The sequence below is a fragment of the Lepisosteus oculatus genome, chromosome 14 (assembly GCF_040954835.1).
Source record: "Lepisosteus oculatus isolate fLepOcu1 chromosome 14, fLepOcu1.hap2, whole genome shotgun sequence".
Lineage (NCBI taxonomy): Eukaryota > Metazoa > Chordata > Actinopteri > Semionotiformes > Lepisosteidae > Lepisosteus > Lepisosteus oculatus.
In genome coordinates this window covers 14,698,585-14,725,644 of record NC_090709.1, presented here as the reverse complement: position 1 = coordinate 14,725,644, position 27,060 = coordinate 14,698,585, and the positions used below count along the sequence as shown (strand labels likewise).

General features: G+C 47.9%; 9 non-coding genes and 2 pseudogenes across 9 annotated transcripts; 9 read left to right on the top strand and 2 right to left on the bottom strand.

Annotated features, from left to right (window-relative positions):
- Positions 1-959: 959 nt before the first annotated feature.
- Positions 960-1,124, bottom strand: LOC138243560 (U1 spliceosomal RNA). The gene has a single exon (XR_011192215.1). It is a non-coding gene; the product is annotated as a U1 spliceosomal RNA (small nuclear RNA).
- A 1,461-nt stretch (positions 1,125-2,585) lies between these two features.
- On the top strand, positions 2,586-2,704 carry LOC138218344 (5S ribosomal RNA; annotated as a pseudogene).
- A 537-nt stretch (positions 2,705-3,241) lies between these two features.
- On the top strand, positions 3,242-3,360 carry LOC138217179 (5S ribosomal RNA). The gene has a single exon (XR_011180891.1). It is a non-coding gene; the product is annotated as a 5S ribosomal RNA (ribosomal RNA).
- A 537-nt stretch (positions 3,361-3,897) lies between these two features.
- Positions 3,898-4,016, top strand: LOC138243525 (5S ribosomal RNA). Its single transcript, XR_011192180.1, has one exon. It is a non-coding gene; the product is annotated as a 5S ribosomal RNA (ribosomal RNA).
- A 537-nt stretch (positions 4,017-4,553) lies between these two features.
- LOC138216732 (5S ribosomal RNA) lies at positions 4,554-4,672 on the top strand. The gene has a single exon (XR_011180444.1). It is a non-coding gene; the product is annotated as a 5S ribosomal RNA (ribosomal RNA).
- A 537-nt stretch (positions 4,673-5,209) lies between these two features.
- On the top strand, positions 5,210-5,328 carry LOC138217862 (5S ribosomal RNA; annotated as a pseudogene).
- Positions 5,329-5,865: 537 nt separating this feature from the next.
- On the top strand, positions 5,866-5,984 carry LOC138245102 (5S ribosomal RNA). The gene has a single exon (XR_011193717.1). It is a non-coding gene; the product is annotated as a 5S ribosomal RNA (ribosomal RNA).
- Positions 5,985-6,520: 536 nt separating this feature from the next.
- On the top strand, positions 6,521-6,639 carry LOC138243514 (5S ribosomal RNA). The gene has a single exon (XR_011192169.1). It is a non-coding gene; the product is annotated as a 5S ribosomal RNA (ribosomal RNA).
- Positions 6,640-7,176: 537 nt separating this feature from the next.
- Positions 7,177-7,295, top strand: LOC138216739 (5S ribosomal RNA). The gene has a single exon (XR_011180451.1). It is a non-coding gene; the product is annotated as a 5S ribosomal RNA (ribosomal RNA).
- Positions 7,296-7,832: 537 nt separating this feature from the next.
- On the top strand, positions 7,833-7,951 carry LOC138245385 (5S ribosomal RNA). The gene has a single exon (XR_011193995.1). It is a non-coding gene; the product is annotated as a 5S ribosomal RNA (ribosomal RNA).
- Positions 7,952-18,166: 10,215 nt separating this feature from the next.
- On the bottom strand, positions 18,167-18,239 carry trnaa-cgc (transfer RNA alanine (anticodon CGC)). The gene has a single exon. It is a non-coding gene; the product is annotated as a tRNA-Ala (tRNA).
- Between the last annotated feature and the right edge of the window lie 8,821 nt (positions 18,240-27,060).

Genomic DNA, 27,060 nt, shown 5'->3' with positions numbered 1-27,060 from the left:
GAAAACCAAGAAGAGGTCGGAGTGGCCTCTGTCATTCATCAACGATCCAGTCAGGCATTACTCCTCCTTTTCTGCCAGTATGCGGATTCGAACCGGGGTTGTTGCGGCCACAACACAAATTCTGAGCACTATACGATCACAGCGAGTTACCGAGACATACACAGCCAGTAGGAAAGGATGTACTCTCTTTGTGTGACACTAGTCGGAAAAGTCCTGACGCTGCATTTCAACTGAGCCCTAGTATACATCAACCCTTCAACACTCTGAGTGCCAACTCTCTTGTGTGTTTTCTCCATCAAGCAGGTCATGAAGGCAGCAATTACAGTTTGCTTACATGACGCACGCACAACATGGCTGTATGCTCCCATATGGTCTAGCGGTTACGATACCTGATCTTCACCCAGGTGGCCTGGTTTCAGCTCCTTGTATGAGAACGTGTCAGTTTTGCCTCCTGCTTTCCAAAGATCAGCACCATGTTTTACGCCTCCCTCGAATATCGAAGCTGTCTCTAAATCTGCAAATGAAGATGAGTCGATAAACCACTTGTTTTTCGTATAACTATACATATATTCATTTATTACTGATTTCATTCATTGAGCACGGATACAATAGAGGTACAGCCATTCACTGTTTGACATGTCTGCACTGGTACAGAACCTAGCAATCAGAAAACGGGTGAAACTGTCTTGAGAATTAGCATACAGTACCGAGGCCCCCATGACCAAATAAAGGCTAACCTCAATAATCAGCCTAAATAATGCAGACAACAGCAAAACGACTGACTTTGAAAAGGGAATGAATGTCCGGAAGGAGTAGTGTAACCAGCTTGAAATGCTTCTCCGGACCTCTAACTAAAAGAAACCAGGAACCAGCAGTGGCATCGACTCCTTTCGAACTGGGATCCTATCGCAGCTCGTGGTGTCCTAACTCTCCCGTATCTGATATTGGACCAAGCACATCAGGAGAGAGCGCGAACGCAGTCCCCCACTACCAGAAATTATGCAGTCGAGATTCCCACATTTGGGGAATTCGCAGGGGTCAGCACAGCCGGAGTGCAATGGCCGAGCCTCGCCCTGAGTGAATCGATTTTTTAAGAACTTTATTTTCTTTTCACAAAAAAATACAGGACATCACAAATTAGAAAGCTTTACATTTATATACATACTTAAAACAGTATATATAATCACATCTCATTACATTTTGACACGGTACCAGTTATATAGCAACAATTTATTTTTTTCTGGTGCAAATCACATTCTTTACTTAAACATGATAATGTTTTTCACAGTTTCTTGAGATATTGACCTATGCTCTCAATTTCCCACAGATTTTCTGCTTCCTCTCTCCCTTCTCTCCACAGATCTCTGAAGTAATAGTTCTCTAGGGTGATGAACAGGGCCAGGCTACCTGCTGCCTTGACTGGGACCTCGATGCCTTTGAACAGCCCCATGTTCCTCACTCTCCACAGGGCGTCTTTCCCACTGTTCACCACGGCCCAGATCCTGTCAAACACGTCAGGAGGAAGTTTGACAGGAGAGATGCCGTTGTAGCGGCAATGCTTGTTAATAAGACAGAATTAGGCGGTGGCCTAAATGAGGCCCCATCTCACCCTCCATCTTTGTGGTGCAGCCACAGAGAAAGTATTCATGCAGGTTGATTTAAAGATGTTTTCTTTTGATAATGGACAGCTCCCAGATGGGGATGCACTTAGCTTAGCCTGGCTATCATGATCAATGGTCATCCATTGGTGCCTATCTGTCTAGGGAGTGCCGAATGGACATCTGGACTGCATTCCTAAGTGTCAAGAGTAAGTGACTTATATCTCACCTTGACCAACCAATCAGGGACTGGCAGGGCGTGGTAATACCACGTGGGTCTCTAATGCCCGCCAAACTCTCAACCAATCAGCACACATCTATGTCTTGGTCAAAAAGGGAGCGCAAGCTCAGATCGGGGCTCTCCTTGGCCATTTTCGCGCATCCTCAGAGACAATCACGTGACAACTGCTGTTGTCTGCAAAGGGACTTGGACTTTGTTCTAAGCGCGAGGCCGAGGATCCCATACGTACTCAGAATTCTACCAACGTGAATGATCCGCTTGATCAACGGCAGCCTACAGTTGGACCCTCATCGACAACCTGAATAGCTTATTCAGAAGCAGCGCTGGACCAGGAACGAACCAGCTTCTTCCCAGGCAAAAGAGTGACTTGTGAGGACTCGCGGTCACACTCTGTGCATAGAGACTTTCTACTAGCCAGCTGGACTGCTAGTAGATCTCCTCGGAGCAACGACTGCCCTGTGCGCCGCAGTCAGATTCCTCCGCCCGTCCTACTCCGAGCTGTACCTCAACTGGTTGGCCGGTAGCCAGAGGACGCCGGGACAACGCCCATTGGACAACCACTGGAACAGAGGCTGCAACAGAGCCTGTCAGCTGGTTTGGTGTTCGTGCTGGGAGATGCGGGGACGAAGGCAGTGAAGAGAGAGAACGTGGAAAGAAGAGAAAAACGCAAGGGAAAAAAGCAGCGTCGTAAAAGAGGTGACGGAGCTGTCCTCTCAATAAGAAGGGTGCCAGCGAGCCTTGCTCTCGCTTACGGCCACACCCCCTTGAGCACGCTTGATCTCGTCTGATCTCAGAATCTAAACAGGGATGGGCCTGGTTAGTACTTGGATGGGAGACCGCCTGGGAATACCAGGTGCTGTAACCTTTTAAGCGCAGGAGGCGCCCTATACCCGCTCGCTCGCTCATTCCCCTGTTCACACGTGCAGTGCGGCTTGTCCGTCTGTTTATTTGTCAGCTTTGGCGAGACACGGGTGCTTGTGTATTAGCGTGAGCGTTTTTTATTCTGATCAGGAACAGTTTTACAAGTCCGCAAAGGATCGAGGAAAGGTTTATCGCCAGCTGAAAAGAGACACAGCGCTTCGGCTGTGGAGACTTGTTCGGCTGGCGTTCGGAGAGTCGCGTTTTTCAGAATTGTATTGAGATCGTTTTCCACAGAGCTCAGATGTCAAAGCACAGCAGCAGCTCTCCACAGCGATCCTCTATAGCGCCCTTTCTCCCGCAGCTCCGTCCTCATTGGAAGGAAGCAAGAGTGAAAGGCTGAAGTGAAATAGAGCGGGGACGAAGGCAGTGAAGAGAGAGAACGTGGGAAGAAGAGAAAAACGCAAGGGAAAAAAAGCAGCGTCGTAAAAGAGGTGACGGAGCTGTCCTCTCAATAAGAAGGGTGCCAGCGAGCCTTGCTCTCGCTTATGGCCACACCCCCTTGAGCACGCCTGATCTCGTTTGATCTCGGAAGCTAAACAGGGATGGGCTTGGTTAGTACTTGGATGGGAGACCGCCTGGGAATACCAGGTGCTGTAAGCTTTTAAGCGCAGGAGGCGCCCTATCCCCGCTCGCTCGCTCATTCCCCTGTTCACACGTGCAGTGCGGCTTGTCCGTCTGTTTATTTGTCAGCTTTGGCGAGACACGGGTGCTTGTGTATTAGCGTGAGCGTTTTTTATTCTGATCAGGAACAGTTTTACAAGTCCGCAAAGGATCGAGGAAAGGTTTATCGCCAGCTGAAAAGAGACACAGCGCTTCGGCTGTGGAGACTTGTTCGGCTGGCGTTCGGAGAGTCGCGTTTTTCAGAATTGTATTGAGATCGTTTTCCACAGAGCTCAGATGTCAAAGCACAGCAGCAGCTCTCCACAGCGATCCTCTATAGCGCCCTTTCTCCCGCAGCTCCGTCCTCATTGGAAGGAAGCAAGAGTGAAAGGCTGAAGTGAAATAGAGCGGGGACGAAGGCAGTGAAGAGAGAGAACGTGGGAAGAAGAGAAAAACGCAAGGGAAAAAAAGCAGCGTCGTAAAAGAGGTGACGGAGCTGTCCTCTCAATAAGAAGGGTGCCAGCGAGCCTTGCTCTCGCTTACGGCCACACCCCCTTGAGCACGCCTGATCTCGTCTGATCTCGGAAGCTAAACAGGGATGGGCCTGGTTAGTACTTGGATGGGAGACCGCCTGGGAATACCAGGTGCTGTAAGCTTTTAAGCGCAGGAGGCGCCCTATCCCCGCTCGCTCGCTCATTCCCCTGTTCACACGTGCAGTGCGGCTTGTCCGTCTGTTTATTTGTCAGCTTTGGCGAGACACGGGTGCTTGTGTATTAGCGTGAGCGTTTTTTATTCTGATCAGGAACAGTTTTACAAGTCCGCAAAGGATCGAGGAAAGGTTTATCGCCAGCTGAAAAGAGACACAGCGCTTCGGCTGTGGAGACTTGTTCGGCTGGCGTTCGGAGAGTCGCGTTTTTCAGAATTGTATTGAGATCGTTTTCCACAGAGCTCAGATGTCAAAGCACAGCAGCAGCTCTCCACAGCGATCCTCTATAGCGCCCTTTCTCCCGCAGCTCCGTCCTCATTGGAAGGAAGCAAGAGGGAAAGGCTGAAGTGAAATAGAGCAGGGACGAAGGCAGTGAAGAGAGAGAACGTGGGAAGAAGAGAAAAACGCAAGGGAAAAAAAGCAGCGTCGTAAAAGAGGTGACGGAGCTGTCCTCTCAATAAGAAGGGTGCCAGCGAGCTTTGCGCTCGCTTATGGCAACACTCCCTTGAGCGCGCCTGATCTCGTCTGATCTCAGAAGCTAAACAGGGATGGGCCTGGTTAGTACTTGGATGGGAGACCGCCTGGGAATACCAGGTGCTGTAAGCTTTTAAGCGCAGGAGGCGCCCTATCCCCGCTCGCTCGCTCATTCCCCTGTTCACACGTGCAGTGCGGCTTGTCCGTCTGTTTATTTGTCAGCTTTGGCGAGACACGGGTGCTTGTGTATTAGCGTGAGCGTTTTTTATTCTGATCAGGAACAGTTTTACAAGTCCGCAAAGGATCGAGGAAAGGTTTATCGCCAGCTGAAAAGAGACACAGCGCTTCGGCTGTGGAGACTTGTTCGGCTGGCGTTCGGAGAGTCGCGTTTTTCAGAATTGTATTGAGATCGTTTTCCACAGAGCTCAGATGTCAAAGCACAGCAGCAGCTCTCCACAGCGATCCTCTATAGCGCCCTTTCTCCCGCAGCTCCGTCCTCATTGGAAGGAAGCAAGAGTGAAAGGCTGAAGTGAAATAGAGCGGGGACGAAGGCAGTGAAGAGAGAGAACGTGGGAAGAAGAGAAAAACGCAAAGGAAAAAAAGCAGCGTCGTAAAAGAGGTGACGGAGCTGTCCTCTCAATGAGAAGGGTGCCAGCGAGCCTTGTTTGTGTTTACGGCCACATTCCCTTGAGCATGCCTGATCTCGTCTGATCTCAGAAGCTAAACAGGGATGGGCCTGGTTAGTACTTGGATGGGAGACCGCCTGGGAATACCAGGTGCTGTAAGCTTTTAAGCGCAGGAGGCGCCCTATCCCCGCTCGCTCGCTCATTCCCCTGTTCACACGTGCAGTGCGGCTTGTCCGTCTGTTTATTTGTCAGCTTTGGCGAGACACGGGTGCTTGTGTATTAGTGTGAGCGTTTTTTATTCTGATCAGGAACAGTTTTACAAGTCCGCAAAGGATCGAGGAAAGGTTTATCGCCAGCTGAAAAGAGACACAGCGCTTCGGCTGTGGAGACTTGTTCGGCTGGCGTTCGGAGAGTCGCGTTTTTCAGAATTGTATTGAGATCGTTTTCCACAGAGCTCAGATGTCAAAGCACAGCAGCAGCTCTCCACAGCGATCCTCTATAGCGCCCTTTCTCCCGCAGCTCCGTCCTCATTGGAAGGAAGCAAGAGTGAAAGACTGAAGTGAAATAGAGCGGGGACGAAGGCAGTGAAGAGAGAGAACGTGGGAAGAAGAGAAAAACGCAAGGGAAAAAAAGCAGCGTCGTAAAAGAGGTGACGGAGCTGTCCTCTCAATAAGAAGGGTGCCAGCGAGCCTTGCTCTCGCTTATGGCCACACCCCCTTGAGCACGCCTGATCTCGTCTGATCTCGGAAGCTAAACAGGGATGGGCCTGGTTAGTACTTGGATGGGAGACCGCCTGGGAATACCAGGTGCTGTAAGCTTTTAAGCGCAGGAGGCGCCCTATCCCCGCTCGCTCGCTCATTCCCCTGTTCACACGTGCAGTGCGGCTTGTCCGTCTGTTTATTTGTCAGCTTTGGCGAGACACGGGTGCTTGTGTATTAGCGTGAGCGTTTTTTATTCTGATCAGGAACAGTTTTACAAGTCCGCAAAGGATCGAGGAAAGGTTTATCGCCAGCTGAAAAGAGACACAGCGCTTCGGCTGTGGAGACTTGTTCGGCTGGCGTTTGGAGAGTCGCGTTTTTCAGAATTGTATTGAGATCGTTTTCCACAGAGCTCAGATGTCAAAGCACAGCAGCAGCTCTCCACAGCGATCCTCTATAGCGCCCTTTCTCCCGCAGCTCCGTCCTCATTGGAAGGAAGCAAGAGTGAAAGGCTGAAGTGAAATAAAGCGGGGACGAAGGCAGTGAAGAGAGAGAACGTGGGAAGAAGAGAAAAACGCAAGGGAAAAAAGCAGCGTCGTAAAAGAGGTGACGGAGCTGTCCTCTCAATAAGAAGGGTGCCAGCGAGCCTTGCTCTCGCTTACGGCCACACCCCCTTGAGCACGCCTGATCTCGTCTGATCTCGGAAGCTAAACAGGGATGGGCCTGGTTAGTACTTGGATGGGAGACCGCCTGGGAATACCAGGTGCTGTAAGCTTTTAAGCGCAGGAGGCGCCCTATCCCCGCTCGCTCGCTCATTCCCCTGTTCACACGTGCAGTGCGGCTTGTCCGTCTGTTTATTTGTCAGCTTTGGCGAGACACGGGTGCTTGTGTATTAGCGTGAGCGTTTTTTATTCTGATCATGAACAGTTTAACAAGTCCGCAAAGGATCGAGGAAAGGTTTATTGCCAGCTGAAAAGAGACACAGCGCTTCGGCTGTGGAGACTTGTTCGGCTGGCGTTCGGAGAGTCGCGTTTTTCAGAATTGTATTGAGATCGTTTTCCACAGAGCTCAGATGTCAAAGCACAGCAGCAGCTCTCCACAGCGATCCTCTATAGCGCCCTTTCTCCCGCAGCTCCGTCCTCATTGGAAGGAAGCAAGAGTGAAAGGCTGAAGTGAAATAGAGCGGGGACGAAGGCAGTTAAGAGAGAGAACGTGGGAAGAAGAGAAAAACGCAAGGGAAAAAAAGCAGCGTCGTAAAAGAGGTGACGGAGCTGTCCTCTCAATAAGAAGGGTGCCAGCGAGCCTTGCTCTCGCTTACGGCCACACCCCCTTGAGCACGCCTGATCTCGTCTGCTCTCGGAAGCTAAACAGGGATGGGCCTGGTTAGTACTTGGATGGGAGACCGCCTGGGAATACCAGGTGCTGTAAGCTTTTAAGCGCAGGAGGCGCCCTATCCCCGCTCGCTCGCTCATTCCCCTGTTCACACGTGCAGTGCGGCTTGTCCGTCTCTTTATTTGTCAGCTTTGGCGAGACACGGGTGCTTGTGTATTAGCGTGAGCGTTTTTTATTCTGATCAGGAACAGTTTAACAAGTCCGCAAAGGATCGAGGAAAGGTTTATCGCCAGCTGAAAAGAGACACAGCGCTTCGGCTGTGGAGACTTGTTCGGTTGGCGTTCGGAGAGTCGCGTTTTTCAGAATTGTATTGAGATCGTTTTCCACAGAGCTCAGATGTCAAAGCACAGCAGCAGCTCTCCACAGCGATCCTCTATAGCGCCCTTTCTCCCGCAGCTCCGTCCTCATTGGAAGGAAGCAAGAGTGAAAGGCTGAAGTGAAATAGAGCGGGGACGAAGGCAGTGAAGAGAGAGAACGTGGGAAGAAGAGAAAAACGCAAGGGAAAAAAAGCAGCGTCGTAAAAGAGGTGACGGAGCTGTCCTCTCAATAAGAAGGGTGCCAGCGAGCCTTGCTCTCGCTTACGGCCACACCCCCTTGAGCACGCCTGATCTCGTCTGATCTCGGAAGCTAAACAGGGATGGGCCTGGTTAGTACTTGGATGGGAGACCGCCTGGGAATGCCAGGTGCTGTAAGCTTTTAAGCGCAGGAGGCGCCCTATCCCCGCTCGCTCGCTCATTCCCCTGTTCACACGTGCAGTGCGGCTTGTCCGTCTGTTTATTTGTCAGCTTTGGCGAGACACGGGTGCTTGTGTATTAGCGTGAGCGTTTTTTATTCTGATCAGGAACAGTTTAACAAGTCCGCAAAGGATCGAGGAAAGGTTTATCGCCAGCTGAAAAGAGACACAGCGCTTCGGCTGTGGAGACTTTATTAATAAGGCCCCTCAGTAGTTGAGATCTCTGTTATTCCCATCTAGAAACATGCAATCAGCATGTTATTGCTGAAGCAATAGTCACAACATTATTCCACACCTGGGTGAGATGCGGGTTATGATGACAGTCATGCTTTCTACACCTTATACTGAGCTCAGAAATGGACCAGGCGGACATCTCACGAGCAGATCCCTCCGCGTATAAGAAAGGCAACTTGTCTCAGCAAAAATACAAAAAGGCAAAAATCCCACACTTGGAATGCAAACGTACCCTAAAAAGGAAACACGGTTTTAAAACGAACTTGATTTTCCCCTGGAGAAACCTTTTTATGGACACACATCGCATCTATTACACATGTAGAACTAAATATAAAGATAAAACTTAATATAAGAAGTCATGACATATCACACATGACGAAGTCTGGTCCAGAATAAACAGTTTACACTGACCCACCTTTATTTACCCTGGTCACTCACTTCTATTAACTGTTTAACTGGGTAACAAATTAATATTTGTTTCAATTTGGGATCTACACCTGGGAGCCCTGAAATGTTGGCCAGAGGGGAGAAGCTGATATTCAGACGTGAGAATATATTAAAATAAAGGATCTGATGTTGTTTTTCACCTGTCTAATCAAAGCTTGTTCAAAAATTATCTGATTATAGGACACACGAGTTTATAATCATACTCATTCCACTTTTTAACCCCGTATATATGCACAATATGAAACGTATATACACTAAATCTCACGTGTGACTCCCATAATATACATTTCTTTACGAAAATTAGGAACACTTACTACAATTATCAACCCCCCATGACGAGGCAATATTTCATACCTTTGTTTCTTTGTGGGTTCAAAGTTCTGTCCTGTCGTTTCACACGTAATGTTTTGGTAGTTATCTCAATTTTCCTTTGCAATTATCTCCAAGATCATCATCAACTTTTTGTAAAACGCTATGCACAACTGATATTTAAAGAAAGTCCTGTACCAAAACGTCTTCGTAGGGAAAGACAACTTTTTTTCCTTACGTTAGTCGCTACACGGTTACTCAAAAAATCCATTCACCGCCTTTAAAAAAAAAGTTTCGTTTTTTATTGTGGTTCACTGACATTTCTGTCACAATTCTGAGGGACCCCAAATAAAATTCACTTGCCGGTATAAAGACGCCGGCGAGGATAAGACAGGTATCGAGCCACCTGCGTATCTAGCGGACGTTTAAAATAAAAAAAATGGCGTGTAATGTTGCGAAGGGCTACTGTTTTTTTTATAGTTTGTCGATTGTAAGGGACGTGGGCCGCGACAGAAATACTGGACGGGGTGGGAAAAGGTTTATTGATGGTTTATTGTACCGCAACGGTCACAATTGACTCACCAGCAAAGATGGCGCCGAGGCCACATCGGCTCCCTCCCGCCCTGCCTCTTACCGAAGCTCGAGCTGCGGAGCGCGACGCCAAACCGCCAGTCCACGGGCGCGGGCGCCGGACATAGACGTCATAAACCCTTCCGAGGCGCAGGAATTATAGATCACTGTAGTTTCTTCTGGACCCGGGTTAGGGACAGTGTGCCCTCCGTGAGAGTCTTCTGAGGAAGCCAGTGTCTCATGGGTGTCCAGGCTTGGTACCATCTGTCCATCACAGGACACACAGACACACACACTCACACACCCTGGACAGGACACCAGTCCATCACAGGACACACACACACTCACTCACACACCCTGGACAGGACACCAGTCCATCACAGGACATACACACACCCTAGATAGGACACCAGTCCATCACAGGACACACACACTCACACACCCTGGACAGGACACCAGTCACTCACAGGATACACACACACACTCACACACCCTGAACAGGACACCAGTCCCTCACAGGACACACACACACAACCTGGATAGGACACCAGTCCCTCACAGGACACTCAGACACACACACTCACACACCCTGGACAGGAACCAGTCCATCACATGACAAACACACATTCACTCACACACCCTGGACAGGACAGCACTCCATCATAGGACACACACACACCAGGGCCAGTTTTCCCAGAAGCCAATTAGCCCAAAAGCCTGTCTTTGGACCCGAAGAACACAGGGAGAACATGCAGACTCCACACAGACAGCCCCCCCCCGGGTCCAGACCCGAGCCCGGAGCCCCCCCGCGCTGAACCCCTCCGTACAGACGGCCGCACACAGCTCCGTTGTTCCCGATTCCCGAGGTGATCTGTTAAAAGAAGCCGGTGTGTTGCCTCCAGGTGACATTTCCTACTGGAGTCAGGACAGGAGGCTCTTCTGTACACAGAAGGGGATGGGGGTGGGGAACAAGCCGCCCAGCCCTGTGGTTGAAGCCGATACCCCGGCTTCTCTCCAGACACAGCTGGGTGAGCTCCTCCAGTCAGTACAGGGGGCTCTACTGTACACAGAGGGTGGCGGGGGTGTGGAACAACTCCTTTGTTCGGGGCCTTGGGGCATTCTTGTTGTGAAAGGCGCTATATAAAAAAAACTGAATTGAAATTGAATCTTACAGGTTTGGGTTTTTCAGAGATCTTGTCAGAGATCTTGTCTGACGTGCCCGTTTCAAAAACGTAACGACACTCCTCACGTCCGAGCGCCGCCGGTCTGTGACGTAACGTATCCTTACACAACCATGACGGTTTCATCATGGACAGCACGAAAGCCCGAAAAGTGGTTGACATTTTAATTTGGCAACGCCACGATGGATCCCAGTTTTTTTTTTTTATTTTGGAGGCCAAAAAGGACAAAAAAGGAAACGTCCGGAGTGGATCGATGGTCATCTCTGCGGTTGTTCTGATGTTCTGAAAAAACAAAACAAAAAAAAAAACGGCTCGCTTGCCCGGTCGTGTAGTGTTTCCACACCCCACGCAAATCAACTTCTCTTCGCCCCCGGGGGCTCGTCGCCCGCAGCACCCCTCTCACGTGATAGGGGCTTCCCCCGGCTGTGACGTACTTACCCTACCCCCTTCCGCCAACGTCATACCGAAGGTCGCGCTTCGGGCCGCGGCGATGTTGACGGACTGTCTTGTAGCGTGAGAAGGGTTTAAATTTCGACTTAAGGAGTTGGCCATCGTTATATTTCGCGAGGTATCATACGGGGGGAAAAAGAACATTTATATTTATCAACCTACTAGTAATACTGGGTGGATGTCACATTCCCCAAAGTTCAGTGCCTCTCTCTAATAAAGTAGAAACATGACATTGAACTCCGTTCGAAACAGGAGAAATCACCAGGACACGATACAACTGACGTCCGGAAAAGAAAAAAAGAACTCCTATTCCCATTTGTAATGACCCCGTAGTGTTTTTCCCGGTGTGCGCTCATCTTTCGGAGACCCGTTTCTCTCTGGTGTTTTGCTGTTGGAATAAATGCCGAGGTGACCCTTCTGTGTGGAGTCTGCGTGTTCTCTCCAGCGGGTCGTTTCCTACACCGCAGGGGCTGATCGAACCGGGGTCTCCCAATCGTCACAGAAGTGTGTGTCATTTTGGGTGGTGGTGGGGGGGTGCATCGGGGATACTGCGCCCCGAGGGGATAACCTCTCACCTTACTCCGGACGAAGGGAGAAGACCTGTACCTTCACGAGTCCGGGTTGTGAAAACTTCTTCTGGCAGTTCAAAACGTTTCGAAGAGACTACAGCGCTACCCTGTTTTCCATTTCTATCGTGTATTATTATACAGTCATAAGTATCTGTACTGATCACAGATCCCCCTCTCACTACCAGGACTGAAGCCCAGTGCAGCACGAATAATAATAATAATAATTAATCCGTCTGGACTCTCCACTCAGAGCTCTTCCCAGGTCAGGGGGATCCCCTCCAGCCCCCCCAGTGTGCAGCCCCCACGTGGATGATGCTCCAGTCGGCTCAGCACACAGCAGCTCTCAGTGGGGAGGAGAGCAGAGGGATGGAGCCAGTTCAGAGAGGGGGGGTGATAAGGAGGCCATGATGGGTCAAGACCAGGGGGGGAATCAGGCCAGGACACTGGGGTAACACCCCTACTCCTCTCCAGAAACACCCCGGGATTGTTAATGAGCACAGAGAGTCAGGACCTCGGTTTGACGTCTTATCCGAAGGACGGCGCCTGTTTACAGTCCAGTGTCCCCCGTCACTATACTGGGGCATCAGGACCCACACAGACCGCAGGGTGAAAGCGCCCCCTGCTGGCCCCACTCACACCTCTCCCAGCAGCAACCTCAGTTTTTCCCAGGAGTCTCCCCTCCAGGTACTGACCAGGCTTCTACCTGCTGGGCTCCAGTGGGGAGGGGGCTGCTAGCTGGGAGCTGCAGGGTGAGATGGCTGCTGGGCAAACGATGGCTAAAGAGCTTCCTAGGACACCCTGGAGTTCGTGGTCAACTTCCTTCTCTTCAGACGGAGGTGGCTTGAAATCTGTCTCGTTTCAAGGAGTATTGGACACGATGCCCCCCCTGCTTTAGCCCCGCTAACTGGTGGCACGCCGACAACGAGGGCTCTCGGCCTCAATCCATCAACCACAAACTCTCCGGGATGAAAGAGAAAGACAGACTCTGTTTGTTCGTTTCGGGGGGGGAGGGAAAAAACCAAAAGCTTTTTTTAAAAAACATTTTAATGATGCTTAACAAAAGAACAAAAATTACAATACAGATTAATGTCAAGGGACACACCCCCCCCCCCCCATCTAACGATCATCACAGGACCTTAAAATAATACTTAATAATACAAGGTCATGCAGACGATCTGAGGACTCAGGTGGAGATAATGTGAAAGTTTTCCACAGTCCAGTCTGGGGTCCCTCAGCTTCAGTCCAGACTGGGGTCTGGGGTCCCTCAGCTTCAGTCCAGACTGGGGTCCCTCAGCTTCAGTCCAGACTGGGATCTGGGGTCCCTCAGCTCCGGTCCAGTCCAGTCTGGGGCCCCTCAGCTCTGGTCCAGTCCAGTATGGGGCCCCTCAGCTCCAGTGCAGTCCAGTCCAGTCTGGTGTCCCTCAGCTCCAGTGCAGCCCAGTCTGGGGTCCCTCAGCTTCGGTCCAGCACAGACTGGGGTCCCTCAGCTTCGGCCCAGCACAGTCTGGGGTCCCTCAGCTTCAGTCCAGACTGGTGTCCCTCAGCTTCGGCCCAGCACAGACTGGGGTCCCTCAGCTTCGGTCCAGACTGGGGTCCCTCAGCTCCAGTGCAGTCCAGACTGGGGTCCCTCAGCTTCGGTCCAGCACAGACTGGGGTCTCTCAGCTTCGGTCCAGACTGGGGTCCCTCAGCTTCAGTCCAGCACAGTCTGGGGTCCCTTAGCTTTGGTCCAGTCCAGTCTGGGGTCCCTCAGCTTCGGTCCAGCACAGCCTGGGGCCCCTCAGCTCCAGTCCAGTCCAGTCTGGGGCCCCTCAGCTTTGGTCCAGCACAGTCTGGAGTCCCTCAGCTTCGGTCCAGCACAGACTGGGGTCCCTCAGCTTCGGTCCAGCACAGTCTGGGGTCCCTCAGCTCCAGTCCAGTCCAGTCTGGTGTCTCTCAGCTCCGGTCCAGTGCAGTCTGGGGTCCCTCAGCTTCGGTCCAGCACAGTCTGGGGTCCCTTGGCTCCAGTCCAGTCCAGTCTGGTGTCCCTCAGCTCCAGTCCAGTCCAGTCCAGTCCAGTCCTTGGTGGGGAAGGCGACTCCGATCTTAGCTGGCACAGAACCAGGAAAGGAACCTGGAAAGAATATTGTTATTGCAGGTGTGAGGGACACAGACACGGACATCACCATGACATCAAACAGCAAGAGGAGACTCCTTCTTGAATCACAGACACGACCGGGCGGCGTCCCCCTGTCTGCTCACCTGCACCTCCTCTTCTTCTTCTTGTCCTTCCCGGCAGCCTGCTCCTCCTCTCCCTCGCTCTTCCTCTCCTGACACACGGTCTCCGCCGCCTCCATCGGCTCGTCCTTATCATCTGTCTCCACCGACATGCAGCTCAGGGACTTTAAAAAGACGCACCAGCACTTCTGAAGCAGAGACAGGAGAGTCACGTTAAGAGTCGGACTGGACACTCCAGGACATGAACACTGCACTGAGAGAGAGAGGGGTTCATACACACACACTGACTGGACACTCCAGTACATGAACACTGCACTGAGAGAGAGAGGGGTTCATACACACACACTGACTGGACACTGGACAGAAGTAAAGAGAGAATCAGAGCATTACCCACTTTCTTTTTCTTCTGTCTCACAGGAGGTGGTGATTGGACCTCCTCCAGCTGGAGTCCGAGTAGGGAGAGAGGGGGCAGGAGAGGGACAGCACAGGGAGAGAAAGAGAGAGACAGGTGAGTCAAGTGTCCCAAGAGTACAGAGACTCTGCTGAGATCACACTCGCAGTGAGTGAGCCTGGGTGTAGCCCACTAATACTGACCCACTGTACACCATAGGACAGAGAAGAGGAGGAGGAGAGAGACACACTGCCTAGACACCACAGGACAGAGAGGAGGAGGAGAGAGACACACTGACTGGACACCACAGCACAGAGAGGAGGAGGAGAGAGACAGTGACAGACAGGGCTGACAAGACAGACAAGATGGCGAAACTCCACCACAGACAGGACAGGAGGCAGGGTGGGACCAGCACTGACCTTCTTCCTCTCTCCTGCCGGAGGAGCTGTCTCCACCTCCTCTTCCTCCTGCAAGTCAAGAGACAGGCTGAGAGAGAGACGGGCTGGTGGGACATCGGCGAACAGAGCTGAAGGCAGAGAGCCGGGGAGACAGGCCCAGCTGGGACAACGCAGGACAGACAGAGAGACAGACAGAAAGGAAGGAGAGAGAGACACAAAGATGAAGGCACAGAAAGACAGCAGGCAAAGAGAAAGATTGAGATTGAGGGACAAACAAACCGAGAGAGAGAGCGGAAGGAGAGAGAGAGAGGAAGGAGAGAGAAGGACAGACAGACTGACAGACGGGGCTGAAAGAGAGAGAGACAGAGAGGCAGGGACAGACAGACAGCAGGACGAGAGAGAGACAGAGATCGAGGGACAATAATTTGGTTTCGAAATTTATTCTGAAAATATACAATCATTCACTCCTGAAAAATATCGAGTTCAAATTATACATTATGTACAATATTGTAATCAACATATGGCTAATTATCAAAAATAAAAAAAACTGTACTGGGGGACACAGCTGGCTGTGCTGTTCTGGACAGAACACACTGAGGTCCAGTTTCCACCTCCTGCAGGATCAAACAGCACCTCCACTGGCTCTCCAGTGAACAGAGGGACAGACAGAGAGGCTTCAGGCTGCAGGGTGACATTGTCTCTGTGAGCTGAAAGACAATCAGGACAGAGGATGATATAAGAACACACTCTGTCAAGAATATAGAGCCCTCTAGTGATCCTACTGTAGACCTGCTCACCACCCACAGTGACGATCACAGTGCTGATACTGCTTCCATTAAGGTCCCTCACTGTGTAGTTGCCCTGATCAGCTGGAGTGAGGGAGCGGAGTGTCAGAGAGCTGTTCTGCACTGACACTCACTGTTCGTACCTGGGGCCAGGGAGCCCTGCGCTGCTCAGTAAGACTATACGATTCCGGACAGATCGTGCAGGATCAAACAGCACCTCCACTGGACCAGCAGTGTGGAGGGGGAAGACAGAGAGGCACCAGGCTGCAGGCTGTGGACTTCTGAGTGAGCTGAAAAGGGACAGGTAGAAACATGTTGAATATTTAGTTTTACAACAATACCTTGAGTTTGGACTGCGATCAGCTTCATTTTGTATTTCAGCTGTGAAAATGCAATTTCAAAAATGCACGCCACAGTCATGTTAGGTTCAAGTTACAGTTGCATCACAACTCAATACATTTGCAATTCACTTCTGAGATAATTGTTCCTGGTGTTTGTGTTGTGTATGCCTTGCAATGGAGGGGTGAGAAATAATGGACTTATTACATTATAATGAATAATAATTGCTTACACTTATATAGTGCTTTTCTGGACACTCCACTCAAAGCGCTTTGCAGGACATGGGGACTCCCCTCCACCACCACAAATGTGCAGCATCCACCTGGATGATGGGACGGCAGCCATAGTGCACCAGAACGCTCCCCACACACCAGCTATGAGTGGGGAGGAGAGCAGAGTAATGAAGCCAATTCATAAATGGGGGTTATTAGGAGGCCATGATTGGTAAGGGTCAATGGGAAATTTGGCCAGGACACTGGGGTAAAACCCCTACTCTTTTCGAGAAACACCCCGGGATTTTTAATGACCACAGAGAGTCAGGACCTCGGTTTTACGTCTCATCTGAAGGACGGCACCTGTTTACAGTTTTTCCAGTGTCCCCGTCACTATACTGGGGCATTAGGACCCACATGGGCCACAGGGTGAGAGTTCCCCCTGGTGGCCCCACTAACACCTCTTCCAGCAGCAACCTTAGTTATTATTGTGAAGAATGAAAGAATATTAGGAACATGAAAAGGTTGAATGTTTTAAATGCGTTTTTTTACTGAAACATCCGCTACAGAGATGCGCACACACGTCATTACAAACGCACACCTGCACAGAGACGTCCTCAAGCGCCTTGTTCACAATTATGGGCTCCAATAGGAACAAAAAACGCCAGCCTGACAACTCGAGCATTCAAACCAAGAACCCAACACGTACTTATGTTGGCAGCCTGTGCAGAAAAGCAGAAAGAACCACAAGCCTTCTCTATTGGGAGGAAAAACACACACTCCCTCTCTCACACTCCTGATTTCCTTAAATAGCTCATTCTTCATCTCTGGCTCCTACATACAGTATAGCAGCGCTCAGTCTGCTTTGAATAAGCCATAAATCTAAGATTTGTTTTATCTGTTCCTCTTGTCTAGGCCTAGAGCTGCTTTTCATAAAAGAGCTGTTTGCATAAATAGCTAGGGTTACAGCTGAAGACACCAGCTTCATCCCCCAGTGTGTTATACGTCGGGAGCAAGAGAAGAGGGCCAGGCCGTGCCTTTTCATAGATTTTTCTTCTGAAAAGTCAGTTTCTCAGAGGCAGATTTAGCCCCTCATGCATTGTAGAGAGATAGACACGCCCGCGCGCGAACAGTTAGAGCTGCACCCTCACACAGAGTCAGACCCGCACAGACACATCCTCTTGTTTAAACAAATACACAAACCTGACGGCGCTCACAATGATCCAGACACACACACACACACACACACACACACACACACACACACACACGACATCAGTAGTCACACTTGCACACTGGACCCCAGCTCAGTCCTCACCTCCAGCTCCTGCAAACCGCTTCGAACAAACTGCATTAAGAAAATTAGGTTGCGTTCCGGTAGCAGGCCATCCTGGGCACCAGTGTGAGTTACACACTCATTTGTAAAAGCCCTTCCGCATCGTCGGGCATGCTTCACAGTGCTGGACCTGGGGTGTGGGTGCTGTCTGTGTGGAGTTTGCATGTTCTCTCCCTGGTCTGTGGGGGTTTCCTCCAGGTGCTCCAGTTTCCCACAGTCCAGGGACAGGCTGCCACTTTCACTGGGCAGTGCACCGTCACCGTGGCAGCATGGCGGGTCGGATCTGATTTCAGTCTTTATTTCCTTTTTTAGAGATCCTGTAACCAGGACCTGTTCACTGCCACGACGGACACAAGGAACAATAAAGCCGAAGTCTTGTTTCCCACAAGAAACAACAAAGCCGAAGTCTTGTTCGATGTGCCGGTACAAACTTTTAGGTTATATAGTCCTTCCTTGCTGCTTCAGACGTCATTCGGTGTTATGGTAAGGGGGGGGTCGTGGTATTTGGCCAGTTAAGAGACCCTGGCCAAATGGTCAGTTTAAGATTATGCCCCCTCGCATCTGGAATCCTTATCAGTTAACCCCCTTTCCTGCCATAAACCCCTGTTGCTTAGAAGTCTAATTTTCAGGCAGAACTGACTTAAGTTAACCCTATTTACATCTTGTCTCTTACTTCAGCCCTCTTCCATTTGCTAGTTAAAAGTTGTACAACCCATTTGTATGCGACAAAAGAAGCCGGTCTGTTTCCGCCCAGTTTCGAACCGAGGGCCTTTCGCATGCGAGGCAAACATGATAACCACTACACTACAGAAACAGTGGTAAGACGTGCCCAGCGGCCCAGTGCTGAGCTTCGCCAATGCGTTTCAGCTGCTTCCAGTGCCTTTATTGGAGTGCGCTGATGGACCGTGCTCTCTCTCCAGAGACCAGCACGCCTGTCATGGATGGAGCAGGAAAGGCGGCGCCACATTCTACAGCCCTCTCCACGCAATCGACGAAATCGGGCTACTGAAGTGGAGAAAATCGCCTCTCCAGAAAGTGCAAATATCATCTTGGAGAGTATAAATCCTATTGCCGAAGGTCAGCCCTGTCTACCAGAGTAACCCTCCCACCTCCTGCAGCGATGATCAGCTCGTCTCACACGCGAGAAGTCTTCTGTTGGAAACAAGCGCCTCCTCTTCTCGCGCGTTTTGCACGTTCGAGTGGTTTTAATGCGGCTCCTTCGTACACGGTGCTGATCTTTTGGAAAGCAGGAGGCAAAACTGACACATTCCCATACCGGGAGTATGGAGTTTTCAACCCGGGGCGCCTGGGAGAAAACCAGGAATCCTAACCGCTAGACCATATGGGAGCACACAACCCCGCTGTTCCGGGCATCATGCAAGCAAACTACATAAATATGAGAAAACACGCAAGAGAGTTGTCACTCAGAGTGTCGAAGGGTAGATGTATACTGGGGCTCAGTTGAAATGCAACATCAGGACTTTTCCGAATTATGTCACAAGAAGAGAGCACAGCCTTTTCCGCCCTGCCACGTGTGTATCGGTAACTTGCCATGATCGTATAGAGGTCAGTACTTTGCGTTGTGGCCGTCCTGATGTACCCCGGTCTCCCGCGTGACAGGTGGGGATACTCGCCACTATACTAACGAGGAAGACATCGCTCTCTGCTTAGTGTGCAAAACACTTACTTGCAGCATTGTGGGTGCTGTGGTTTAAATGCTATTGGTTTGTGAACAGAATACCCCTATCCCAGTGCATTGTGCCACATTAAATAAAAGCACGAGAAAAAGAGATTCAGAATGCAAAGCTGTGTCAGTGTTCTGTGTAAAAAATCGGTTTGAACATCATGGGAGCTGTTTTTAATAAGCTGCTGAGTAAAGAATATTTTAATATTCCTGCTGTCAGTAGTATTGTGAATATAGTTGACTCTTACCTGAATGAAAACAGGACATAAAGGAAGGGTTTCAGAATTCAGACAAAGCTTTATTCCCCTGCTTACAGTCTGAGTAATTGGAGACTGCGCTATTCTTTTGCCTATGGTCATATACAAGTTTTTCGCATGAAGCCGTATTGAACAGTATTTGTCGCGTTGTGAACTTGTGTATACAGCGGTCCCCCGGGTTCCAGTTAGTGCGTAATTACGCATCGATGAAAAACCGGAGGTTTAAAAAAAGATCATTAGCTCACTGATACTTTGATGTATAGGCTGTGGAAATATCCACATGTCGTGGTCTTTAAAATGCATTTGGTTTGAAGGCGTTCTGTGCTTCCGTTGCGAAGATATGGACAAAAGAATATTCGCAATCGGGCTACTGAAGTGGAGAAAATCGCCTCTCCAGAAAGTGCAAATATCATAGAGGTAGAGGTAGGGAGAGAGGAGGAGTACAAATTCAAGCAGAGGCCTGAGTGGAGCACTGTCGTATGGCCCTGACATCAATCCCTCAACTCTCTGCATAAAGCAGTGTCTTATGGCCATGACATCCCACCCCCACCACTCTCAATGGAAAGCACTGTCGTATAACCATGACATCCCACCTCCACCGCTCTCTGCGAAAAGCAGTATCGTCAGGCCCTGACATCCCACCCCCACCACTCTCTGCATAAAGAAGTGTCGTATGGCCCTGACGCCCACCCCTCCACTCTCTGCGTTAAGCTGTGTTGTCAGGCCCTGACATCCCACCTCCTCCATTCTCTGTGTAAAGCAGTGTCATATGGCCCTGACATCCAGACCCCGCCACTCTCTGTGTAAAGCAGTGTCATATGGCCCTGACATCCCACCCCCACCACTCTCTGCGGAAAGCACTGTCATATAGCCCTGACACCCACCCCTCCACTCTTTGAATAAAGCATCCCACCCCCGCCATTCTCTACGTAAAGAAGTGTCATATGGCCCTGACACCCACCCCTCCACTCTCTGCGTTAAGCTATGTTGTCAGGCCCTGACATCCCACCCCCGCCACTCTCTGTGTAAAGCAGTGTCATATGGCCCTGACACCAATCCCTCCACTCTCTACGTAAAGAAGTGTTGTATGGCCCTGACACCCACCCATCCACTCTCTGCGTTAAGCTGTGTTGTCAGGCCCTGACATCCCACCTCCGCCACTCTCTGTGTAAAGCACTGTCGTATGGCCCTGACATCACACCCCCACCACTCTCTGCGTGAAGCACAGTCATATAGCCCTGACGACCACCCCTCCATTCTTTGCATAAAGCAGTGACGTCAAGCCCTGACATCCCACCTCCGCCACTCTCTACGTTAACCCCTGTTAACTCGCTTGCTGAATGATCTCTCAAGAAATCCCTGGTGAGATTCAACAGGTGTTTTCTTCAACAGCCACTAAAAGTCTGATGACCTTCTCTGGATTTCCTGAATATGATGTAAAATTAGTTCAAATCATTTGGTAGTTAACAGAACAAAATGCTTTGGAGGTACATTTAAAACAGCAGAGCAACACTGTAGCACTTCGTGTGTGACTGAATTTAATTGTGTAAACCTGGCTCTCTATGAACACGAGCAAAGAGTTCTCACTCAACAGAAGATTGCGATGTGAGCACAATAATATAAGACATCTGGTGATGCCAGGGATTGAACTCAGAACTTCATATATGAAAAGCATGCACTTTACCACTGAACTACATCCCCTATGGCACAGATGGTGGAACTGACTTAAAGATGTGCATATGTTCACTGACCACAATCCACCCTTCATGAATAATTGAAATGAATAATTTATTTTTATATTCAGTCACATGGGCGACGGTGGTTGATTCTTCAACGGGGGAGAGCGTTTTTCTTCCTCCTTACTCGACTGTCTTTCAATTATGTTTTCTTTGAAATCTTTTTGCATCTTTTAAGTGCTTGCGATTAAATTACGCATAGAAAAACAGCAGTACAGTTGATGTTCATGGACTGATGCACACAACTCCAGTGATAAAGCCCTGTTTGTAAATATTGTAGAAGAACGTTAAAGGGCGAAACAACGCTCCAACCACGGGAATGGTAACAAGAAGGATCGTGTTCTTATTTAATATGTGCTTTTGAATTGCCTTGTCAATACACACAGGCTTTAGAGATGGACAAATAATTTACAGTGGTGTTTGTAAACAAAGATGGAACATGTTTTTTTCTATACCAGGAAGAAAGGAGCAGACTCTTAAACTTTAAGAGACAGAAACAACACCTCATCACAGCTAACACTAATTAAAACAACATCACAACAGAGGAGTGAAGCTTTGAGTGAATCAAATTAGTTTTCATTGGTCGTCTGTGTCTTCATAACTTTGTAGGTGAGAGAGAGGATTGCTAAAATGTGCGGGTGCTTCTTAGAAGTGTGTTGGTAGTACAGGTGACTTCCAAATAATTGAGCCGGGTTTTAATCCCGGCCAGTGCATCCCCAAAACTTTTCAAGATAATCTGTTATCCGGTAGCACATCTCCTGAAACTAACATTCGAGGTAGGAAGCGTGCTCTTAAACTCCAAAACACTCAAAAAGGAAGAAGCAGATCTCTGTACACAAGACAGTAGTGCGATATTAGAATTTCTGAGTTCTTGATGGATTCAGGCTCCTTCTCAGAGGTCCTTGCTCGCCAAATAACTTTACATCTGAGGAAGAGCACCACGGAAAAAAAACCCAACTCAACAAGCGAGCGTGTTGGTTGCTCTTGCTCTTAATGCAAGGAGCTGTTTTTTTTCCTCGCAATAATCATTATTAACCAAAAACAGCAGCACAGGTAAGTCGCATTTGTGATTATGTCACTTCTCTGCTTCAGCAAGGTCAATAATAGACTCTGAAAGTAGTAAAGCAAAACTGAACTCAAAATCATATTAGGAATTCTGAGCGATATCTCCATACAGGTAATCCAATAAGAACGTTGAAATATTTGAATATAATCTCTCTATATATTTCGCTGCTTTTTACCCGGAGTAAAACTATTGGATTGAAGGAATGCTAACCGCTGGGTTAAAATGTATAGTTGTTATTTGGAGAAATCTGTAAACTCGTGATCTTATATGTTTTAAAAGACAGCACAGGGAAAAACGACAGTGCTGATTATTTTCCAGAGACAGAGCACTGATGACCTCTCCGAGCTGATTGATAAAGCCCACCCAGTGGATAGTCTAGCAGAACGTCAAAGAACATTCACCTTTGTATCCAAAGAAACGACAGGAACAACATCAGGAAGCACAATCAATTCCCCTTTTAAATCTTTCCTGTAAGGTATGCTATGTGAATCCATGAAGTTAATCCTCTGATCTCTTTTGATCACGAACAAAGTATTTCTGATGGAGCGCTATGTTCAAAGATTTAATAAGCTTTACCCCTGCCAACGATTCGGCGTGAAGAATTAAAAGTTTCACAGACAAAAGCAGCTCACCACCACAGCCAATATTAAATGTACTTGCCGGTACACTATCATGTGCACTGCCTCAAAAGTGATCTCGGCAGACGTTGTTCCCTACATAAAGCTGAACGTGCCAAAGATAATTTCTGTTGAGAAAACAAAATATTTTTTCTGCCTTGATGTTAAGCCTGTCTTTTAGAAAGTCTATCTCTAAACACCTCCCGCAGCCTAACAAAAAGCGCTTTTACTGATTGTATTGCAGGTCTTAAAACATTAATATTTGGCAGCAGTGGAATTCAAACCCATGCCCCCAGAGAGACTGGAGCCTAAATACAGTACCTTAGACCACTCAGCCACGCTACCTTCCTCCATATCCATCTTCCTCACATTGCTGGCTTGGACTAGGGGGGGCTTCAGCTCTTGTCGTCAGATCTAATGATATCATGACATGTGGAAGTGACTGCACCTTCATCTTCCGAGATGCTTTCAATAACACAAACGCTACTTTCACTGGCACAAACACAGCAATAATGAAGGTGGTGGGATTCATCCTTTGTGCTGTTTGTAGGGGTGCAACTCTACGGTGATCTGCTGACTTGAAGAGCAAAAATCAAAATCCTCTGCTATTACTGTTGCTTTTTTCATAGTTTCTTCAAATCCTTCATTTGAACGTAGATTTTGAAGGATATTGATGATAATACCACATAAATTGTGGTTTTCTTGTGATCGCCAATTTTATTCAAATACCAGTCTTTTTTACAGTTCCTTGCATGTTTCACAAGGTATAATAGCCCCCTTCGCATCCTCAGCTAACATATTTTAAAATTACAATAGCTTATACAGCATGCATGTTTACATTTATATTAAAATTAAGGTAAATATACAAGAATACATACAGTGCTAACCCAATAATTCTTGTCAGGTTCTCCAACAAATCTGCGTTGTTATTTTAACATGTTTCAGCTGAGGGTGCAACAGGAGTAAAAATGAATTTTCCCGCCAGCCATTCAAAGACCAAATTCCATGAGTGAACATTATTTTCTCAGATGTTGCCGGAATTGGACTTTGCCGGTGGTATTGAATTATGTCCACAACTGTTGTAGTAGTTCCTTCTTGAAATTCGACACGTGCAAAGCACTCGTAATATCATAGATGTTAAAATTCGCTGAGTCTATTCGAGTCATGGTGTGTATCCCTGCCTATCATTGGGAGACGGGTAGCTTTTTTACACTCAGATTCCAATCTTCAATGCTTTGTGTGAGAGCTTACATAACTTTCATTTTCTCACAATTTCTGACGATTGTTCCAAAGGGGCACCCTGTCAATTCCGAATACTTTTCAAAAATCTGCCTGCATGTTTGATTATTGTCATTTCATTTAGAAAAAGTTCAATATTGATCATAACTAAAGAAAATAATGATCAGGAACAAAAAAGGGATAAAGATGCAAGTCGATCTTGAATCAGAGCTGGGTGACACGGGCTTCTGTTCTGATATGGTTGTATGAGAAACAGGAGGAATCGCCAATCTCCTATAGAACATGAGTTGAATCAGGAGTGAGACATTTAGTATACTCGTGCATATGTCAACGCCTGACCTACATCGTAAAACTAACATTAAGTTGTCAGAGACATTCATTTATATACAAACAAGAGACAGACCAACTAATAATTCTACATTAGTTCAGGTGGGTAAACCTGAACTAACTAACTAATAAACCTTTTAATAATTCTACATTAACGTGTCCTACATTGATCAGACTAATTGACATGGTCTGATTCAGAGCCTGTGCAGTTCGTGCTAATTACAACAAGGACAGTTCTGATCCCTCATCACCGAACTGAACACAAGTTCAGCTGTTCTCCAGTTTTGTTACGCATGGTTTTTCATTGCAATTGAGTTCAGAGCTGGAGCTGATCTCCAGACAGTACAGTGTTTTGGGTAAGTTGTCGAAATTCGCATGAGGCTGCAGACAACTTACCCAAAGTGTTTTCTATAGCTTTCAGGTGGAGTTCATTTATATAAAAGAACGTAAGTGGTATAAACGCAACAAGCCAGACGGCAGTCGAACCTCTAATTTTCTGACGCGAGGCCTGACGCGTTATTCATTATGCCACTGACCCTGCTATTGTAGTGCTAAAAAAACACGTTTTCTACATTTATGTCTGTTCACTCTAAAAACTCTAAAAAAGACAAAGGGTTTGTGTGTCGCGCTTAAATTCCGCTTCATTTCGAATGCAAATAAAAACCGTTTTGTTCCAAGAAATCATAGATTTGTCACATCCTTCATACTATACTTCTCTCTTGTATTAGTAAAGCATTTTGATTTAAACTGAACAATATATGAAAGGTTTCATCTATACACTTACACATAATAAGTATACGAATAAATACTCGGTAGAAGCCGCAGCTCAGGTATTAGAGAGATTTAAAATCGGATCGGAGGATTTAGAGTCCAGACTGCAAACCAACAGCTTACACAGGTCTTTTATAGAACCGTTTTGATTTCCTTTGCTTTGTCCCTGTGATGTCATTGTCCTGCTCGCAGCCGAGCCCGACACACGTCTGTTTTTTGTCGCTGGGCGCACACCCTGCGGTCCATGCGGGTCCTAATACCCCAGTACAATGAAGGGGACCCTAAACGGTAAACAGGTGCCGTCCTTCGGCTGAGACGTAAAACCGAGGCCCTCTGTGATCATTCAGGAGAATGGTGGTGGTGGAGGGGAGTCCCCATTACCTGTAAAGCGCATTGAGTGGAGTATCCAGAACAGCGCTATATAAGTGTGCGCAATAATAATAATAATAATTATTATTATTATTATTATTGTAATGTAAAATGCAATAAAAAATAAAAAAATATCAAACTTTGATTCAAAATAGATTAATATAAAAACTGATAAAGCTAATGCTTTTTTCAGGGCTATAGCTGTAGCTGCGAGAAGCTTAAAAGCGCACAAGTGATCTGTCTTTCGTCAAAGTAATTGCCGGAGCAGTAAGACGCAGAGCACCATCCAGCAGCTGTAGACGATGTTCGGGGAAGAGCTAATTCTGTTTTTAGCACAGGGAGTGAGAATGAGCTCAGTCCGGCTCCGAGCAGAATCCATCCTGGTTTGGTTACAGTGCGCCTGAGGATCTTTGGATCGCAACGTAAAAAAAACAATTGCTCACATCGTGTGACTTCCACGACAGGAAGGAAAGATATCACTTAAAAAAATCAGAACTGAAGATTTGGATCCTGGGCCTCAATTTGATCAAATTATTAAAATAATAATTATTAAAATATCAGATGTGTTTGCCTTTGTAAGCATTTGTTTAAAAAATAAGTTCACAATACGATAAAAACACAGAAAGCACAAACTTCATAATACAACGATACAAAATCAATACCAAATCATTATGCCAATTAAGTACCTATCCTTTGAAAACAGAGAACACCTTTATATCTACAAAAAACTTGACATTTGTATGTATTTTTGAATTACAAAGCAGACAGAGTAGTCCCTTAATTCAAAGATCGGATCTTGGCCAAAACAAGACAATCAGACGTGGGCTGAATTCGGAACAGGAACCTCTACTTCGTCGTTTATTGAACTTTTGATAAATGTCTGAATGAAACAGATTCGCTTTTTTAACTCTTTGATTAAAGTACACAAAAAGCACCTTCCTTCGAGCCGGAATCGAACCAGCGACCTAAGGACTCCCTGCTAATTCTCCTACACTCCTCCTCTCGACCAACTGAACTATCGAAGGGATGGCGGTAGGCTCTCTGGCACATACTGTCCAATGGAGTGAAATGTTCCGGGTGATTTAAATCCCACTTCGACATCAAGTTTCCAACTCGTTTCCTTAGTCTTGTTTACCTTGAATTTAAGCCACGAACCAGGATTCTACTGTATAAACTTCCAGGGATATTACAAAATGTTTGATGGGGCATCAATCATTCCAGGCGGAAATTGACTCTTTTTTTTTCTCGAGAGATCATATTGTAGCGTTTTGCAGGTTCTTTTTCAGAACTAAAGAACAGTGGAGACGCGATTAACCAAGCACTGGCTTTATTTTACAACCACACCAAAACCAAACACAGGATCTACACACACATGAGGAGACTGACGAACACGTACACACATTTAGGGTGGTAATTACCTAACAACACACTCTACTTTTACAGGACTACACAGGGCACTAGAATTACTAGGACATTATTTACACAGGTAGGGTCAGCCGCTGGTCATCGTGCTGACCCTCAGACTCTTCCCGGCTACCACTCCCAGCATGCCCAGCGGTACTACGAGCG